Source organism: Mytilus californianus, unplaced genomic scaffold, assembly GCF_021869535.1.
Source record: "Mytilus californianus isolate M0D057914Y unplaced genomic scaffold, xbMytCali1.0.p SCAF_41, whole genome shotgun sequence".
In the NCBI taxonomy this organism is placed as follows: domain Eukaryota; kingdom Metazoa; phylum Mollusca; class Bivalvia; order Mytilida; family Mytilidae; genus Mytilus; species Mytilus californianus.
In genome coordinates this window covers 1,379,582-1,400,588 of record NW_026262692.1, presented here as the reverse complement: position 1 = coordinate 1,400,588, position 21,007 = coordinate 1,379,582, and the positions used below count along the sequence as shown (strand labels likewise).

Sequence of the window (21,007 nt, the reverse complement as noted above, 5' to 3'; positions counted from 1 at the left end):
TAGTTTCAGAGATTTAAGCCCAAAACTACATTTTACCCCTATGTTCTATTCTAAGCCATGTCGGCCAAGTTGGTTGGCAGGCTTGTTCATCAGACACATTTTTTATAAGATATCTTAATGATGATTGAGGCCAAGTTTGGTTAAATTTGTCTCAGTTGTTTCAGAGAAAAAGATTTTACATAAATTGTTTAAATTGACTATAAAGGGCAATAATTCCTTCAGGATTAATTGACATTTTTGATCTTGTTGACGTATTTGTAGATCTTACTTTGCTGAACATTAGAGCTGTTTACAATTTATCTCTATCTATAATAATATTCAAGATAATAACTAAAAACTGCAAAATTTCCTTAAAATTACCAATTCAGGGGCAGCAATCCAACTACTCATTATCTAATTTGTCTGAAAATTTCAGGGCATATAGAATTCAGCCTGATAAACATTTTAACATCCTGTCAAATTTGCTCTTAATGCTTTCGTTTCAGAGATATTTATAGCCAAAAACTGCATTTTACCCCTATGTTCTATTTTTAGCCATGTCGGCCATGTTGGTTCGCAGGCGGTGTCATCGGACACATTTTTTAAAATAGACACGCTGATAATGATTGTGGCCAAGTTTGGTTAAATTTGGCCCAATAGATTCAGAGAAGATTTTTGTAAAAGATTACAAAATTTACGAAAAATTGTTAAAAATTGACTTTAAAGGCCAATAACTCCTTAAGGGGTCAATTGACAATTTTGGTCATGTAAACTTATTTGTATATCTTACTTTGCTATTTAAAGTTTATATTTATTTCAGCATGATGAATGTTTTAAAAGTATTGAAATATCAAAGTACCAAGTGCATACTAATTGAAGAAAAATAAAAGTTATAAGTTGCATCAGAAAAGCCAAAAATGTTTAAAATTGACATGCAATTATTTAAATGTAGTTCAAAGTAATTGAAAAGTAATTCATAATTACATGGCAAAAAGGCAATGTAATTCGTTACTTTCAATTACATGTAATTAATTACAGCTAATTACAATTACATTGATGATTACGCCAGGTCTGAAATTAACATCCGTGAATAGACCGATGGATATTGTCAAAAATATCAAAAATCCAATTTTGGAAAATTATTGCAAGATATTGAAATTTGCATCTAACTTTCCGATATTTTGATAAAGTTCTGATTACTTTAAATTATAATTAAAACCCAATAACCCTAAGCTATGAATTAACTTAAGACATGAATAACATACATATACTACATGACACATTTGACATACAATGTCATTTTTTATTTTTATGCAATATTGCCAAAAAATCTATGAAATTTGCAAAAAAAGGTCACAGGTATTCTATGAGTTATCTCTCCTTATTAAACTCTGCGTTGTGAAAACATATTGTTACCATAAGGTGTCTGTCATGGAGAAGGAGAACGAGAAATATGATTTCTCATATTTACTGGTATTTCTTGTGGAACTAACCAAATTATGACAATGACACACTCAAAATACCTTTTCACATTGCAATGAGAACACGCATATACATTTGATTGACGTGCAGTGTCTGGGAAGAAGTCAAAGTGAACCCAGAAGGTTTACTTGATGCTAGATTGCTTCAGTAAAACATATGCCAGCAACGCAGAGACTTTTTTGGCAGTTATTGGAGAGGAAGCTTAAGTAAACTGAAATGTTGCTACCTAGAACATCCAGATTTCAGCAAGTCAACAGAAGACAGAGGTGCCTCTTAGAGAGTCTGCAAGACTACTAGTTGTTGTACAATTAGGTCATCAACATAGAAACAGGTAAGAATAGACCTCTTTCCATACACGAACACATAAAAAGATTCCAGAAGACCATTTGATTTCTTTCAGAAAAGGGGTGGGTTGGGGGGTGGGGTGTGGGGGTTGGGGGGTGGGGGTTGGGGGTTGGGGGGGGGGGGGGTTGCTAGTTATTGTAATTGTGACTTTCTTCTAGGTACATATTATGACATAAGTTACATAATTACACAATGCTTGATTCTCATTGTATAGTTTTTTGTAGAATTCACATTTTCCCCAGCCAATACATAAAGGCGGCTACATGTACACTTCCGATGCATAGAAAGTATAGACTCAGATATTTGCAATTTGTAAAACAGTGGCTGAATTCACAAGATTGTGTAAGTTAGTCGTTGCTTTTTTGAGATAGTGAATAGCACTTACAGCATTATGTCATGGTGTGCTATTAGGATTAAACTGGGCAAGAAGAAATTTGTGCTTTGAACAAATAGCAAACCTTCTATTTGTTAGAAAAACCACATTACTGGATTACTGTGAATACCTTGGATAATTATTCATTTGAAGGAGCAATTCATAGTGTCAGTGAATATTTACAGAGCATCATATCTGAATTCATGAATACCTTCGATAACTATTCATTAAAAATCACAATTTGGATAACGAAACCACATCTGAAGTTAATGATGAGATTGCAATGATTTACTACTACTAGGGAGTGTTAAACGACGTTGACTACCCATGAGAGTCTCGCACGGTCGGTCACTATCGTTTAGTGTCAAATGACTGCTTGCTGAAAATGTATATTGATAATAGCCTTAATTACTGTGTATAGCTAAACTGACATTTCAAACTGATCAAGCATATTAAACAATACTTCAAAGTATCATTTTATTTACATCCTCATTGATCATCGCTGCTTTTTGGTTAACAAAAGTCAGACAACTGTTAACAATCATTTAATAATATTGTAGTCTTGTACGTGTAATGGTATACATTTCAAGGAGACAACTATCAACCGTAGACCAAATGATGTAATTTGTAGCAACTACAGGTCACTGTACATCCTTCAACAATGAACAAAACCCATACTGCATAGCAAACTATAAAAGGCCTCGCCATACAGGTAACACAATGTAAAAAAAAAATCAGACAAGGAACTCAACAGTTTTATTTACAAACAAATGCAACAAACAAACAAATATAAAACAAAAACAAACGAAGCCACTTATGATAAGCCTGTGTCGCTGTGGTCCAAACCACCATATTAGCATAAAAGAATAAAGTTATTCATAAAAAAATGATTGATACAAAAAAAAATTGAGAAGAAAAAAAAAAAACATATGACTACCAGCATTTTTAGATGTCACCAGTTGGCGTTATAATTTAACAAAAAATAGGTCAAGGATATGAAACAATAATTCCTTGATGATCATTTCTAATGTCTCTCTTTTTATACGCCAATATTCAAGTATGTTTTTACACATCTATTTTATTTGCTACTGAATAAATGCCTTTTAAGTTCTAAATATCCTATTTTATTTTTGCAAAAATTCAACAAACACAACAAGCATGATAAGGGCATACCATGTGTTATTGGTGAGCTATTTATTCTAATTTTAATTATGGGTCGGAGCATATTTTTGTTTGTTGTGTTTTTGCTTTAATTTTGAAAACTTCTAGCAAAATAAAGAAAATAACCAGAAATACAATAAAAAATGGTATTAAAAAAATGGTTTCAAGTCGGAGGATGAGAATGGGATTTTTCTTCTTATGGCTGAACAATTATAATTAAACTGTATCTTCCGTAGCCATGGTGATTACACAGTGTTTATATTTATACATTATAGAATGATGTGAAAAGCTTATGAAATACAAATAAACTGAAAGCATGATAATAAAAGGGGTGATATTGAGTATACTGCTATGATGAGACATCAACCAAATAACAACAAAAACATAATCTAGAGGTCAACATATATCTTTAAACAAACACAAATGTCTTTTCAAGAAGACAGTCTATATATTTTATGCCCCTGCCGTCACCAGAGGAGGCATTTAGTGCTACCCTTGTCCGTACGTCCGTCTATGTACGTCCTGAAATTGATTTCCGTTTCTAAATTTAGTTTTCCTCAACCAAATGTTATGCTATTTATACACAATGCTTATTACCACAATACACAGATCTAATTCGAATGTGGGTGGCCTCACTTTTACTGTTCTCGAGTTATGCTCTTTTTAAACGTTATATGCAAGCGCGGGCATCATATGTGTCCCATCGACACATTCTTCATTTGTTTTTAAATAAGGTCATAATAAATAAAAATATGTGGTATATGTTTGCCAATGAGACAAATGTCCTCCAGAGACCAGATGACGTGGAATTAAGCAACTCTAGTTCACTGTACCGCTTTTAAGAATGGGAAAACCCAAATCGTATCGCAAGCTTTACACTTTTTTTTCTGTAGAAACACTGAATTGTCTCCTAAGGCGGCCAGTTAATATATTTTCACTCGGACCAGGACCAGAATATTTATTTTCTGCCCAGTTATAATTTAACCAAAAAAGTACCCTTCATGTCCACCTCCACCTCAAAATCAACTTTTCATCCCTTAAAGTAATTTAAATTTTTAGACACAGATCACCCTTTTAAAGGATACACATACAACTTCAAACAAATAGAGCAGTCAAAATGAAGACTAGAACATATATCTATACTATTAAACGAGAAAACCTCGCTTATCTTCCTTCCACAATAAATAAATCATCATGCCTCTGTGTCTTATAGGTACCATGCATAGTCGCATTTGTCATCCTCGCTTATGATTATTCAGTTTGGGTTATTTTGGGAGGAAAACGAAAATAAAGGCGTCCGGATATTGCTTCCGTCATCGGACGGACTTTTTAGTCATAGAAAAAGACTTCCGTTTAGGACTGTTTCAAAATTACACATAATTTTAAAAAAGTACTTGGGGGGACAGGACAATTATTTTCGCGTTTTTCTGTATACTATGATCATTCATCTACTATAAATAAAGTGTATTTGCTATTTACTATCAATTCCAAGTTTACTATACACGACGGTCACTGATATATTATATAGAGAGTCTCTATATAATATATCAGTGACCGCCGTGGATAGCCTCTTAGTCTATATAACATATCAGTGACCGCCGTGGATAGTAAACTTGGAATTGATAGTAAATAGCAAATACACTTTATTTAAAGTATATGTAGGATCATAGTATACAGAAAAACAGAAAAGAAAAAATAACGGACTTTGGAAAAAAAGGGAGAGGGCTAAAAAATATTGTCCTGTCCCCAAGTACCGATGACTTTTGATACCTTTCCTGAAATTCTCCAGTCATAAATCTTTTACAAAAATTCATCCTACAACAGTTTACATACTTTCAATTACGCTGTAATGCCCGCGATATCCCGGGTGTGTTCTAGTTCTATTTATACGAAAATATAACAGCATTACTATCAAGGGTAGATCCAGGGTCCAAGGAGAGAGGGGTTTTACTATCCAAAATGGTATAATTTCTTGTGAGCGTAGTAAATTCTATGCGCCCGACAATATCTATATCAATTGGATACCTTTGTAAATACATGTATGGTGAGTCGAAAATATTTTGAATATTTGAATATTTGGGGCCATAATATTTATTTTGTATGTGTGATAAGGCAATATTATTTATTTTCACCTAAATGGGGGCAAGAATATTTATTTCCACAATCTGCCATTGCAAAAGTATAATTTTCTGGTTCATCAATTACAAATAAGTCTGAGTTCAAGGGTTCTTTATTCATCAATTGTACATCACAGTCATTCATCTTACAATTACATACACTAACCCTGGAATAACAAATTAACAATAATTAAGGTAATGAAGTAAACCCAATACAATTAAGTTTAATAAAGTATTAAACATAACACTCTTAATATCAATTAAATTCACATGATCTTGTATATAGTCAAAAGTAAAATCACAAGAATACTGAACTTCGAGGAAAATTCAAAAAGGAAAGTTCCTAATCAAATGGAGAAATTAAAAGCTTAAACACATCAAACGAACGGACAACAACTGTCATATTCCTGACCTGGCACAGGCATTTTCTTATGTAGAAAATGGTGGATTGAACCTGGTTTTATAGCTAGCTTATGTCAAAACATCCTACATCTTGACCTTTTAAGCGTTTATAGTTATACAACAACTCCAGTCAACCGATCAGAATGAATAAATACTATCATCTTTTATTCTATACAAACGGTATGCGGTTTGAAAATATCAACACGTAAATTTACAAACAATAAACATCATTTTCACACAAATTATCATTACAGATAATTTGAGTTTCTTATATAATGTCTTTAAGGTGGTACCCAACACCTTGACTAATATTAATTTGGCTCGTTTAATTTTCATAAAAATTTGACAAAATGTTTACTTTGACCCTTTGACAAAAATATAAAAATTTCAAAAAATTTGAACCAACCACTTTATCAGAAAAATTTCATTGGTTATATAGCAGTTTGACAAACACTAATTTTGATCATTGAGAAGCTTAATATTTCCTTAACAATACAACGTAATTAAAACGTTTAGCTGATTTTTACAGAGTTATCTCCCTGTAGTGTTAGGTACCACCTTAAATATAGTATAAATGAATCATCATTTATCATCAATATGAATATACATTTTTAACTTCATGCAAGTCTAGCTTGAATGTTCATAATCAGGGGAGATACTCCCAGTGTAATATTTCCAAAGTGACAATGAAATATTTGTCATAGTCAAAAGTAAAATCACAAAAATACTGAACTCCGAGGGAAATTCAATCGGAAAGTCCCTAATCACATGGCAAAATCAAATGACAAAACACATCAAACGAATGGACAACAACTGTCATATTCCTGACTTGGTACAGGCATTTTCAAATGTAGAAAATGGTGAATTGAACCTGGTGTTATAGCGCTAAACCTCTCACTTGTACGACAGTCTTATCAAATTCCGTTATATTTACAACGATGTGTGAACAAAACAGACATTATAAATAAAATAGTCAAAATATGGGTACAGCAGTCATCACTGTGTTACAATATCAAAAACAAACAATTTATACAGGTAAATATAAATAAAATACAATTGCAAGTCAAGTTATACAGGTAAATATAAATAAAATACAATTGCAAGTCAAGTTATACAGGTAAATATAAATAAAATACAATTGCAAGTCAAGTTATACAGGTATATATAAATACAATACAATTGCAATCAATTTACACACTTAAGTAAACTCACCAATTTGTGGAACTGAGTTTGTACAATATATAACACCAACAGCTACACTATTTAACTTCTATCCTAGTGTCCTTATACAGATCAATATATCATGGATCTACTGGTCAATATATAATAGGATAACCTGAAATCAATAATGCAATTCTAAGTACAAGATTCTATTAAACAAATAAATCTTTACAAAAAGGTACTATCATTTATAAAAAACATAATATCATCTGACTTGTTTACATTAATATGTCTACGTCATTATTGATAATACCGTACCTTAACATAGGTCAAGGTCACTGTTAAAATAAATCAAACTCACCCGTACAGCAAATACACAAAACTCTCAAAACAATCAAATCATATAATCATCTCTCAAACTCAAATCTCACACTCACTTGGACATTGGAGAAACTTACTTTTACCTTGCATGTTATTAAAATATCATAATCAGGATTCATACTTCATCCATCTGTCAGAACAAAGGCTCTCAATGAAAGTAAATGTAACTTACCAAAATATGCTTTATTTGTGGTTCCTGATTGAATATAAATGTATCCAATAGAACTAAATGATTCAATCCTTATACGAAAAGTAAATACAGAGACTGGATACTAAATAATTAAACGTATGAAACTTTTATAAACAAAGACCAAAATTGACTTGCTATTACATTAAATTTCCCTTTGTCTAAATAATCACGAGACTTCCAATGACCAATAAAATAAGACCTAATCACAAGTAGATTACAAACCAATCACTTACTAATAGATAAAACAATATATAGTCTGCGAGAGGTATTCAAAATTATTACATATAGTATAACCAATGCAACCAGTAGAAATGGCAGAAAATCCACTCTACCACATCCTCCCTCTGGTTGCAAATGACGTCCTCGTCAACCTCAAATATAAACTATACAACTCTTTCCCCCTGGTCTTGAGAGAAAGAGACGTCCTCGTCGAATAAATAAATAAACATAAAAACATGAAAATATGAAAGGGAATGTTTATCTGTATCAGTGACAATCCTCAGTAAGGCATCTTTAACTCTGTCTTCAGATCCTCGGGATACTCCACTGGATACAGCATCCTTCAAAAACTGTGCTATCATCAACCAATCTGTCTTACGCTGAGTCTGTTTACACACAAAATCCTTGTATCTAGTCGTCGCTGTTGATGCCTTCGTGCGGACAGATCTTCGTGGAATGTCAGGTATTTCATCTTCATCATCTTCTTTCCCAGGTTCATCTTAGGTAACAGCTTCCTCAACTTCTACACCTGCAGTGGCAGCTGCTTTCTCTGTTTGTTCTGGAACTGGATCTTCTATCTCATTAGAAGAAGGAGCGTCCTCCCTATCTCCAGCTTCCTCTTGTCCTATGACACCCTGCTGATCTCCATCAGTCTGCTGTTCATGGACTTCAGCTACTGGTTCTTCAGACTTGTCATCATCATCACTGTTTGTGCTGATATCTGTGTCATCAGTATGCTGTCGTATCAAAATCATGAAAGAATCATCCTCGCTTTCACTGTCAGTGTCTAATGAAATACTGGCTGTAGGCTGTTGATCCTTTGTCGAAGGTTCTCTTCTTATCGTTCTTGGTTTCGGTACTGGTGTAGTCTCTTTCCTGTGTCGTAGTCTTGGTTTTGGTACTGGTGTATCTTCCGTTTCTTGTTCATCCATGGAGACGGAACCAATTAGTAGTAACAAGTTGCGATGCAATGTCCTCTTTCTCCCTTTACCATTTTCTTTTCTAACTACGAAAACAGGTATCTCTGTGTTTGGCTGTTCCAATATGATGTAAGGATCGTTTTCCCATCTATCTGATAGCGTGTGTTTTCCTTCAGACGCTAAGATCTTAACTAGTACTCTGTTTCCTGGATTTAATACTGCTCCTCTGATCTTTTCATCATAACCTTTCTTCTGTCTAGATTGTGCTTTCTCTGCTGATCTTCGTGCAAGCTCATAAGATTTTTGAAGTCTCTCTCTTAGTTGTTCAACATACTTCGTCGTGTTTTTCTGAGTAGTGATGTTTTCAATTCCAAACACAGTATCTATTGGAAGTCGAGGTTCTCGTCCAAACATTAAGGAAAACGGTGAATATCCAGTAGTTTCCTGTTTAGTACAATTATATGCATGGACAATTGGACCAAGATATTGTTTTCAGTTGCTCTTTTGATCATTTTGCAGTGTTTCTAGTATGTTCAGAAGTGTTCTATTGAACCTTTCACATTGGCCGTTTCCCATCGGATGGTAAGGGGTTGTTCTCGATTTCTTAATTCCTGTAAGTTGACATAGTTCCTTGAGAAGTCGACTCTCAAAATTTCCTCCTTGGTCCGAATGAATTCGTTGAGGAAGACCATAATGGATCACATAGTTGTTGAAAAAGGCTTCCGCAGTTGTTTTGGCTGACATGTTCTTTGTCTGTGCATATCGTGTGAAATGATCCGTGATTACAAGTATATGATGGTACTCCTTTTGATGTTTCTAGTGTTAAACAATTCATGCAAACGATCTCTTGTGGTTGTGTTGTTCATATACTCTTGAGTGGTGCTTTATCATTCGGTAATCTTTTCCTCTTTAAATATCCTGGACAGCGTTGAATCCATTCCTCTATGTCTTTATGTATTCCACTTCAAAAGTATCTGTCTTTAACAAGCGATGTAGTGCGGTCTCGACCCTGATGACCCATGTCGTTATGCAGGTAATTCAATACGGTCTTTATCTGAGATGCTGGCAGAATTAACTGATCTTTCGATTCTCTATCTACTGTTGTTCTTCTAAATAATATTCCATCTTTCAATATAAGTCTGTTGAAGTTTGAATGGAGTAGACGATGAAACGGTACTGATGAAATATCTTCTTTTCGAGGTGACTTCTTCTTCATAACGTTGTTTATCCAGTATCGTATAACAGGGTCACTCAGTTGTTCTCTCTTGATATCTACTTTTTCGTCAGTTTCTGTGATGTCTATATCCTCCATTACATTAGTAGATTTTGCCAAGGATTCAATGTACGGTTGTCGTTGAAGTAAACTGCATATGGCCTTAACAGATGTAATAGGTATCTTGCTGATCTCACTGATATGGCTGTAAATCTCATTTGGCGTGCATTCCTGGCGTTGCAGGAAGTCTAGATAAGGCATCTGCGTCTGTGTTCTGCTTTCCAGGCCTGTACTTGATATCGAAATCAAACGCTGATAAAGCTGATATCCAACTATGCCCTGTTGCATTTAACTTGGCTGAAGACAAAACGTATGTCAGCGGGTTGTTGTCTGTAAGTACAGTAAATCTGGCTCCATACAGGTAATCGCTGAATTTTTCGCAGATGGACCATCGTAACGCTACAAATTCCAGTTTGTGTACAGGGTAGTTCCTCTCGGACTTCGAAAGACCACGGATGGCGTAGGCAATGACACGCTTTTTACCTTCTTGTAGCTGGTATAGAACTGCTCCTAATCCAGTTTGGCAAGCATCCGTATGTAGTTCAAATGGATTCTGGTAGTCTGGGAATCCTAATATAGGTGGGTTAGATAAATGGTGTTTCAGTTCCTGGAATGAGTCTTCTTGTTCTTTATCCCAGTGCCACGGTTTCACTTCTACTGATGTCTTCTTGTGTCCTTTCTTTCCTTCTCATTTCTTGTTTGATGTTGATGGCATCAAATCTGTCAATGGTCTGGCTTTCTTGGAGAAATCTCTTACGAATTTTCTGTAATATCCCACAAAACCTAAGAACTGTCTCACTTCCTCTGGATTTGTAGGTCTTGGCCAGTTCATAACCTCATCAATCTTCTCTGGATCCGGTTCAATGCCTTTAGCTGACACAATATGGCCCATGTACTTTCCTCGCTGTTGGAATAGGGAACATTTCTTTGGCGACAGCTTCAGTCCAACTTCTCTTATTCTCTGAAATACTCTCTCAAGTCTATCGAAATGCTCGTCTACGGTCTTGGAAAAGATGATTAAATCGTCCATGTAGATGAAGCAAATCTTGGTGTGAAGATCTCCCAAACATTCCTCCATTAATCGTTGGTATGTTGCAGGAGAGTTGGCCAATCCGATTGGTAGACTGTTATATTCTAAGAAGCCTAGCGGTCCAACGGTAAAGGCTGTTCTCTCTTTGTGTTCCTCTAATACTTCCACCTGAATGGTACCCACTCTTCATGTCTAACACTGTATAAAACGTGTTCCCTCCTAAAGAATCAAGGATCTCCTCTATGCGTGGCAATGCGTACGAATCTTTAATGGTGATATCATTCAGCTGACGATAATCAACGCACATTCTTAAGCTGCCATCCTTCTTCATTACGAGCACCACATTTGAAGATCACAGTGAATGAGATCGTCGTATAATTCCGGCTGATAACAGTTGACGTAGATGGTTCCTAACTTCATCAATCATTAAAGGCGAAATTCTGCGATGACGTTGTTTAAACGGTCGATTATCCACTAAATCAATTCGGTGTTTAACCGCTGATGTGTGGCCAATGTCAGTATCTCCTGTTGAAAAGATTTCCTTAAATCTGTTTATCAAATCTTTTCCTCTATCCATTTCATCATCCTCAAGTACATCAGTTGGTATCTTTACAATATCTAAAATATCAGTAACGTCTGATTTCTCGGTTGGTTGTAAATCCTCAATGCTGACTGGTTGTAACTCGCAAATAATCGATCTTGGTGCTACTGTTACTGTTCTAGTGGTTATGTTCGATATGCGTACAAGTATAGCTTCTTTACGTTGACTGTTGTAGTTGACTATAGCTGGTACAATGTCAAGATCTGTTGAAAGGGTTGATTTTCCTGTAGCATGAAGTAATGCACAACCTTATGGGTATTCAAGTTGCTTGTCCATATATCCTTTTATGACTACTTCAGAATTTGGCTGGATGGTTATTGGTTTTGTCTCTGCTGATTTGACTATAGCCAATCTGTTGTGTTGTTTTTCCAATTCCTTGTTCCTTAATGTGATAAATCTAAATGCGAGATACCATGGCGTATAGAGATTTGCGTCCTGTAAATACCTTGGCCCAATCGCTTTCCTGATACCCTCCATATCTGCACTTAAGATGTTAGTTCCTATAAGCAAGGGTGAAGTAGCATTGTAATCGCTGTCTATATCTACGAGAAATAATCCTGGATATGTTTTCATGTAAGGTGTTGTAATTCCTTCCAGTTGAAGTTCTGCCTCTATAATCCTAAATACGGTAGTTGTAAGCCGTCTGCACATTCAATCTTTAATAGTCCTGAGAGTTGTTCTAACTGCATTGCTGAGCAGTGTTTGTTGTAGAATGTCTCACTCATCGTAGATACAGTTGACCCAGTATCCAACAATCCGTGTGTTTCCATTCCATTCAAGTAAACTGTTACCTCATTTGCCGTTCCTGTTTATCGTTGTTCCTTTGTATTTAGGCTTCAACTTATGTGTTGTTCCTCGAATGTTACTTGTCGAAAATTCAAAGCATGTTGTTCTTTTCCTTAAATTGTCCAATCTGACTCTGCATCCTACGGCAATATGACCTTGTTGTCCGCATCTCCAGCATATACTATCTCCTTTATATCTTTTTCTCCGACTGTTTATGTCATTTGGTCGTTGAACTATAGTTTCGTCCGGAATAAATGTTCTAGTTGAAATCGGGTTCTTGGTGAGCTTTGATGTTCTAGTTTCGTTTTCCTTTATTTGTGCAGTCAATTTCTGAACCATAGCCTTCAGTTCTGTTGTTTCATCTGATGAGATATTTTCTATGTCTGGTGATGTGGTGCACTTTTCCTTAAACACACTATCTTGATGGTTTTGCTCTTCTATTTCTCTCATGGCTATCAATAATTGGTTGAATTCTTGAATACGGTCAAACTTGTGCATGAAAACCGTACGTAGTTCTGGTCGTAATCCTTTCCAAAATTTAGCTCTTAACATTTCATCCGTATCATGTTCGTAATTATTTCTTCTTTGTAGTGCTTTATTCAGAATGTTCTCTATTCTACAACCCCATGGTGATACATCCTCATCGTTTCCTTGACATGCTGTGTAAAACTGTGCAAGAAGGACTTCTTTGACGTCTACAGATCCAAAGATGCTATCCATTCTGTCTGTGACATCATCAACTGTTGCTTCAACTCCTAATCACATAACAATTCGACTAGCTTCTCCATGAACAGAACGTCTATTGGCTTGGACTATGATCTCATGTCGGTAATTCTCCTTGATATGACATGCTACTTGGTATCTCCAAAGATCGTATGAAACATAATCTCCTTTGTTATCTCCTGAAAAGAAAGGTAGCCTCGGTATGTATGGCATATATAATACATCGTCCATCTTTGAGGTGGAAAATTCCTTCATCCAATTCTTAAACGCATCAGTTGTATCGGCATTCGGTTTGACTTTCATATCCTTAAAAGCTCTAACGATGTTCTGTATATCCTGTTCCGTCAATTCCTCAGACATGATGCTTAGCTAAATACTCACCTCAACGAAATAAGTTTTCTGAAATAAATTAAATAATCAACAAATTATTTAATGTACCTACAATCAAAAAGAAATTGAAATGATTAATAGCTATCTGGTACAATCTATCTGAAAATACAAGTATATTGATATCAATGTGGAAATATATATATATATAAGTATATTCACTCACCAGTCTGTTACTTTATCTTCAATCACACAAACTGAATACCTACCATTGTCAGATCACACACATATATCTATATATATATATATATATATATTATAATACCTGATGTATCATGAAGTTATGCTAGGCTTATAACCTAACACATATATCAAACCACTAAACACCAATCAACTAACCTAAGCCAAACTCAACCAACCAATATACCCACAGTACAACAATAACTGAACTCTATGCACTGTACTAACCTTTACAATAATATCTTATCCGCGTTAGGAAACAAATACTACTTGTACTATACTTACAATAGTGTACTTCTATCTATGCACATGTGTATATACTAACACTGCTAACCTAAACTTACATATCCCAAACTGATGTAAATACAAAACACCTAACTCCAATCTACTGTCTATATGTACCTACTGAGTACGGAGTATACCTACTATGTATTCAACTAGTGATGTTATTGTCTCATATAGCTCCTTGTACTAAACTTGTGTTTATTGTGTAGATCTTACCTTTTATCTTTTTGAGTACGAGTATGGGTGTATGCTATGGGTTTGGGATGGGATAGCTTTCTCTCAGGGGATAATCTTTATCCAACAATGACCTTTGTATTATAGTTACAAATATCAAACTATAAGTTACAATTATAGATAATAATGCTATAAATTACAAATATACAAAGTATACAACATCAAATAAACTACCTTCAAATCTTTAAATGTAAAATTTTACTTGTAAAATTACTTTTAATTCCAGAACTGTAATTTTATTAACTTTCTGAAAATTAAAAAAAATAAGCTAAGTCTCAGAATAAGTTCCAAAAATATTACAATGAAAAATGAATTCTAAATAATTTTTCAATCAATTTATTTTTAATCAAATAGTTTAACTGTTTCCCAAAATTTAAGTATAAAATTAAGTAAAAATCAAAAGTGTACAAATAAATTATCTACACAAGGTATATCAGTGATTACAATGTACAAGTAAAGCAACCAAAGTTCATGCAATAATCTATCAAATGTTCAAATCAAGTTATAAGTGTCTTCTTCTTTTATACATTCAAGTATTTGTAGTATTTAAACAAATGTCATGTAATACCAATCAGATATACAACTGTACTAATATACTTTCAGGCCACATTTATATATACATACTGAATATTCTAAAGTCAAATTAAAATCTATCAATCAATTCATTATACATCAGCAAGTAATATTCAATATAAAATGTATGTCATTCCAATTTCCATTGTGAAGATCCATCCTTGGAATAAATCAATTACGTGGGCGCCATTGTAAAAGTCTAATTTTCTGGTTCATCAATTACAAATAAGTCTGAGTTCAAGGATTCTTTATTCATCAATTGTACATCACATTCATTCATCTTACAATTATATACACTAACCCTGGAATAACAAATTAACGATTAGGTAATGAATTAAACACAATACAATTAAGGTTAATAAAGTATTAAACATAACACTCTTAATATTAATTAAGTTCACATGATCTTGTATATAGTCAAAACATCCTACATCTTGAACTTCTAAGCGTTTATAGTTATACAACAATTCCAGTCAACCGATCAGAATGAATAAATACTATCATCTTTTATTCTATACAAACGGTATGCGGTTTGAAAATATCAAAACGTAAATTTACAAACAATAAACATCAACTTCACACAAATTATCATTACAGATAATTTGAGTTTCTTATATAATGTCTTTAAATATAGTATAAATGAATCATCATTTATCATCAATATAAATATACATTTTTAACTTCATGCAAGTCTAGCTTGAATGTTTATAATCAGGGGAGATAATCCCAGTGTAATATTTCCAAAGTGACAATGAAATATTTGTCATAGTCAAGTAATACAGGTAAATATAAATAAAATACAATTGCAATCAATTTACACACTTAAGTAAACTCACCAATTTGTGGAACTGAGTTTGTACAATATATAACACCAACAGCTACACTATTTAACTTCTATCCTAGTGTCCTTATACAGATCAATATATCATGGATCTACTGGTCAATATATAATAGGATAACCTGAAATCAATAATGCAATTCTAAGTACAAGATTCTATTAAACAAATAAATCTTTACAAAAAGGTACTATCATTTATAAAAAACATAATATCATCTGACTTGTTTACATATAACAGTATAATCAGTTTGTTGATTGTGGCCATTATCTGACAGAAGCAGAAGCATTAATATGTCTACGTCAATATTGATAATACCGTACCTTAACATAGGTCAAGGTCAATGTTAAAGTAAATCAAACTCACCCGTACAGCAAATACACAAAACTCTCAAAACAATCAAATCATATAATCATCTGTCAAACTCAAATCTCACATTCACTTGGACATTGGGGAAACTTACTTTTACCTTGCCTGTTATTAAAATATCATAATCAGGATTCATACTTCATCCATCTGTCATAACAAAGGCTCTCAATGAAAGTAAATGTAACTTACCGAAATATGCTTTATTTGTTCCTGACTGAATATAAATGTATCCAATAGAACTGAATGATTCAATCCTTATATGAAAAGTAAATACTAAGACTGGATACTAAATACTTAAACTAATGAAACTTTTATAAACAAAGACCAAAATTGACCAGCCATTAAATTAAATTTCCCTCTGCATAATTAATCACAAGACCTTCAATGACCAATAAAATAAGACCTAATCACAAGTAGATTACAAACCAATCACCTACTAATAGATAAAAACATAAATCGTCTGCGAGAGGTATTCAAAATTAGTACATATAGTATAATCAATGCAACCAGTAGAAATGGCAGAAAATCCACTCTACCACACCAACCCCCTCAGAATGATACAGTTCAAAATGTTCCCTTCACTGGTTGGAGATGAATGTTATCAGAATACTGATCCCATTGCTTGATCTATGTGTCAATTTTAACATTTCCAAAACAAGGTAAAAGTGTTCGTTCACTATCTTCCTGTTGAATAATATATCAATATCCGACCGGCATTTCTGTAATCAAGTAGAAGTTTTTGGTAAACGTCAGTATGACATCAACTGTTACAACAAAAATCACAAAAGGACATCTGGAGGTCAGCACGTAGAATTCAACAAAAGACCGGAGTTTAAAAGAATACAAGGTCTAAATCATGGTGTAAATAAATAAGAGAGAAACAGTCAAAGATCTGCTCTCCTTGTCTGAAACAATGCGTGTCTTCTTTGAAAAAGTTTTACTTCTGTCTAAATCACGAGAGTTATACATTATGTATCCGAAAGGTATCCTGTCCTTAAGTACCTGTGATGAAAATAAGATAAATCAGTTGAAAAAAAATCGGTGAATATATAAATTAATTCGAGTCATAATATTTTTGCCTTAATGATGCAATTTATTGCCATACCAATGTGAAGTGATATTTATTAAGACAATTGAACTTCAGATAGACCACTCAGTACAACAAACAACATAAAGTCGATTTAATATCTAACTTAACTACTATTCAAAGGTAAAATAAAAAAAAAAAATGAATTAAAATATTTTTTTCCCTAGCTGAACGAGAAGGTGTAAAATGTTCAACATAAGATTGAAAATTAATTTTTTTTAAAATCTTTTCAACATAAAAATGGTAACAGTATATTGAACGTTATGATGCAGTTAGGTGATTCGTAAAACTCCAGGTATTGGAGAAAAATGGAATGCATGAAAAATTTACACCTTAGACTTACTTAAAAAATTGTCATTTTAGTAATTTTGAACAGTGTTAACTGTTACAGTTAAAGATAAAATTGGTTACAAAATATATTGTAAAACCTTTTTCGATTAATCTGATAGGTGAGATTTTTCACATGTCGTATAAAATGCGTATAAAATAGAGTTTTTGAACAAGATTGCAGGTATCTAGTGCTGGTTCAGATTTTTTTTAGACGAGTTGAGAGGCAAGGAAATTATTAAAAAAAATTTATAAATTAAACGCATTAAACACATTAACGGCGAATTGCAAAATGTTCAACGGCAAATATTTCAAACTATTTCTTTTTTCCAAGCAGTTAAAATTCAAATCAATATATTAAATGGGTATGACATTTTTGTCTTTTTTTCAACAACCTTCATATATTGCACACGGTGAAAAAGATTGACAAATGATCCAACCTATCCCGGACTGTCAGTCATTTTGTATCCGTGGCTTTTAACAGACTTGATAACTGTATCAATGTTTTGGAAGTTGAGACACTTATATATTTACTATTACTATCTAATGATTGTAGCAAACAAATTTTATCTGTAACAATGTATGACTGTTTCAACGTTTGCGTTGGAACGGTTATAAATTAACTGCTTCAACTTTCAAATGGTTGCAGCAGTTTCATGATAACTGTGACAACTTTTTTTGCGTTTAAACAGTTTATTTAAGACTGTTGCAAAGTTTTTCGATTAAGGAAAGTTATGATCAACGGTTACAACTTTAAAAGAGTTGTAACAGTCCATTTATTACAGTGACAACTATTTGCAGCGTTGTTGTTGTCGATTTATGCAAGAGACAAACACTTTTTGAGTTGGAAAATAACTGCCACATTGAAATTTAGCTACTGTTAGAACTTTGACAAATAGTATCAGTCATAAAATGACTGTTACTGGTATGTTTCTTTGTACAGTAGTGTATGACCATTTGCCTAAATTGGATTTTTTATATTATGTAGATATATGATTAGCGTTTAAGAAAAAGCAAATGGCATTCAAATATTTTTGCCGCTTTGGAAAAATATAGACTTTCAAAAGTCAGCAAATTTTACCATTTTAGCAGTTTTGTATAACTTCGGATATTTCGACCAGAATGAACAAATATAGGAAGTTGACCTCAGGTAATAACATATTTTGACAGTTAAAATACAGTATTACAACATATTCTTACCAATAAAACAGTAACATGTTAATAAACACTAGTATTTGTCAACTTAAAACTGCTAAAGTTTGCTAATGTTCAGCTTTATTTTGACCATAAATGGCTATATATAGATGGCGCTCCATAAAGTGACTGCAGTGTTGCACAGAGAGTAGTTGTCATGAAACTATCACGTATGCAAAATTTCAGGTCAATATGATAACATTGTATTTGGAGCTATTATTGGTTTTCTGGCAGACTTGCTCTTAAGAACATATAACCAGTTTGACATGTATGCTGTTGATGAGATTTGGATGTTTTACTGGTGTGTGAAAGTATTTGTTAGTATCCAGTTGCACAGCTGTAACTTTGTGTTTCGGTAATTTTTGTTCCAAACTGACCGCAAAAGTGCTCATCTATAAGATCGATGCTTTGTGATAACTCACGAACAAGATACTTGGATAATTTAGGTAATTTTGTTGTTACGAAATAAACAAATGGAAACCCATTTCTGTCAACTGCGACTTAATCGTCAGAAATTTCTGAGACCCTTTTGCCAAGCATAATATTGCCAGGGTTACCGGTCCTCCGTATGTCCTGATGTTCGAATCCGTTAAATGTGTTATGTACTTTTAAATCTTGTTATCAGAAATTGATTTTGAATTTTTGATGATGCATTATAGTCGTCAAGAATTGGAAAAGAATAGCTAGTGGCTAGTGAGATTGACAGCTTATTCATAGTAGGGTCCTGTTTAACTCAGATAATAATACCCGGTCAACGTTAACAATAAATGCCCCAGAGTCAATTGTTGTGATGACATGTGTTCCGTAATCGAGAACGAGTAACTCGATTTCGTAGCGTGCTGATGACTTGCGGTTGTGTTGTATATGATTGGCTATTTTAAGCAAACATGAACAAAACGAGGGATCTAGTTGAGCATCAGATAAAATGTCCGCTTTATATCGTACGTAACTTGCTTGAACTTTTGTTTTTAACGATTTGTCCTCAATCTGTTTTGATTTTACATGTTAAAACTCGGCCTGAAATCGTTCCTTCGTCTTCCACAGATCCATCCAGATTGATGGAAAATGAAGTATCAGTTTTGTACACGGACCAATGAGTGAGAACACATGCATACTACTTAATTTGATCGCTATTGTAACAATTCCATCTGGAATCAAAGAACGTTGGTCCGCAGTAGTTTTACATTTGGAATAGTTAAAATATATAACCATTTATTTGTTCTTGTTGACGAGATTGTCCCATCCTATACCTGGTAGAACCTCAAAAACATATAGTGGTTTTGTCTCGATGTCACACGCTCTCGGGTGTCTTATCTGAAAAGTTCTGTATGAATGTACATTGGATAAAAATGATGACCAAAAGAACATTTGTATAAAATAACATTTTATGCATTGTACGTCTGAAATAAATGAACATATCGTCTATAAATAAGAGGAAACAAAAGATAGCCGATATTAAAATATCAGGAATCAATTTAGAAGATGTTATTTCAGGTGAAAAATATATATTGATGGGATCACATCAACACTAAAAAGTGAGCATCTATAGGTTAATTGTCTCCTGATAAGCATTTATCAACTGCTTTGCCCATCAACATTTAATAAAAATGATACAGTCGGGTAAAATGACAGAATAAACGACGTGTCTGGTATTATATATATGTTGCTATTGAGTTGAGACGTCATCTTTTCCATGAAAACTTTGCTTGTAATTAAGTCGAGGCATTTATAATAGTATTGAATCCCCTTATTTAAGTTCTTTCATGACAATCCCCGGTAAAATGATCTTGAACAATACATGCGTAAATATAATCTAAACTCATAGCTTTAAAAACTATGGACTTCCGTATATATACAAACCAAAACCGGGGTTTTTTTTTCTTGGACAACGACTGTGTGGGAACTATTAATGAATTTGGAAAATTTTCAATTCTTTAAATTTATTTTCATTATCTTCTGATCTTAAAAATCATTAAACAACCAGCAGTTTTCTACGTTATAAACGTCTTGGAGATCAATGCTTACGTCTGGAAGAACTGTTTGTACTAACAGTTATTAAGGAATAATACCACTAATAAATATCCCCATTGCTTTCAATGTTAAATTCTGCAACTTCAAACATTTATAACTATTTTGTCTTAAGTTCAAATCTATACCTTATCCTGACATGTGCTGAAAAAATCAACATACCTTTAATTGCATGTTAGAACGCACTGGTTCCCGGAATTTGGGTAGTAAACAACAGATACTTCTGATCTAAGCAACTTGCTATATTGACTTTTGTTTTACTTATTTTAATTCAACGATCTATTTCACTTAATTCAAGCTCAAATTGGACTGGTAGTAACATATGCGTTATACAATGAAGCATGCACATGGATGATAAAAGTGA

The 21,007-nt window shown here is 33.5% G+C and overlaps 1 pseudogene; it reads right to left on the bottom strand.

The window, feature by feature from the left end:
• The window catches only part of LOC127699791 (macrophage-expressed gene 1 protein-like), a 28,472-nt pseudogene extending 8,489 nt beyond the window's left edge, over positions 1-19,983 (bottom strand).
• Positions 19,984-21,007: the final 1,024 nt, after the last annotated feature.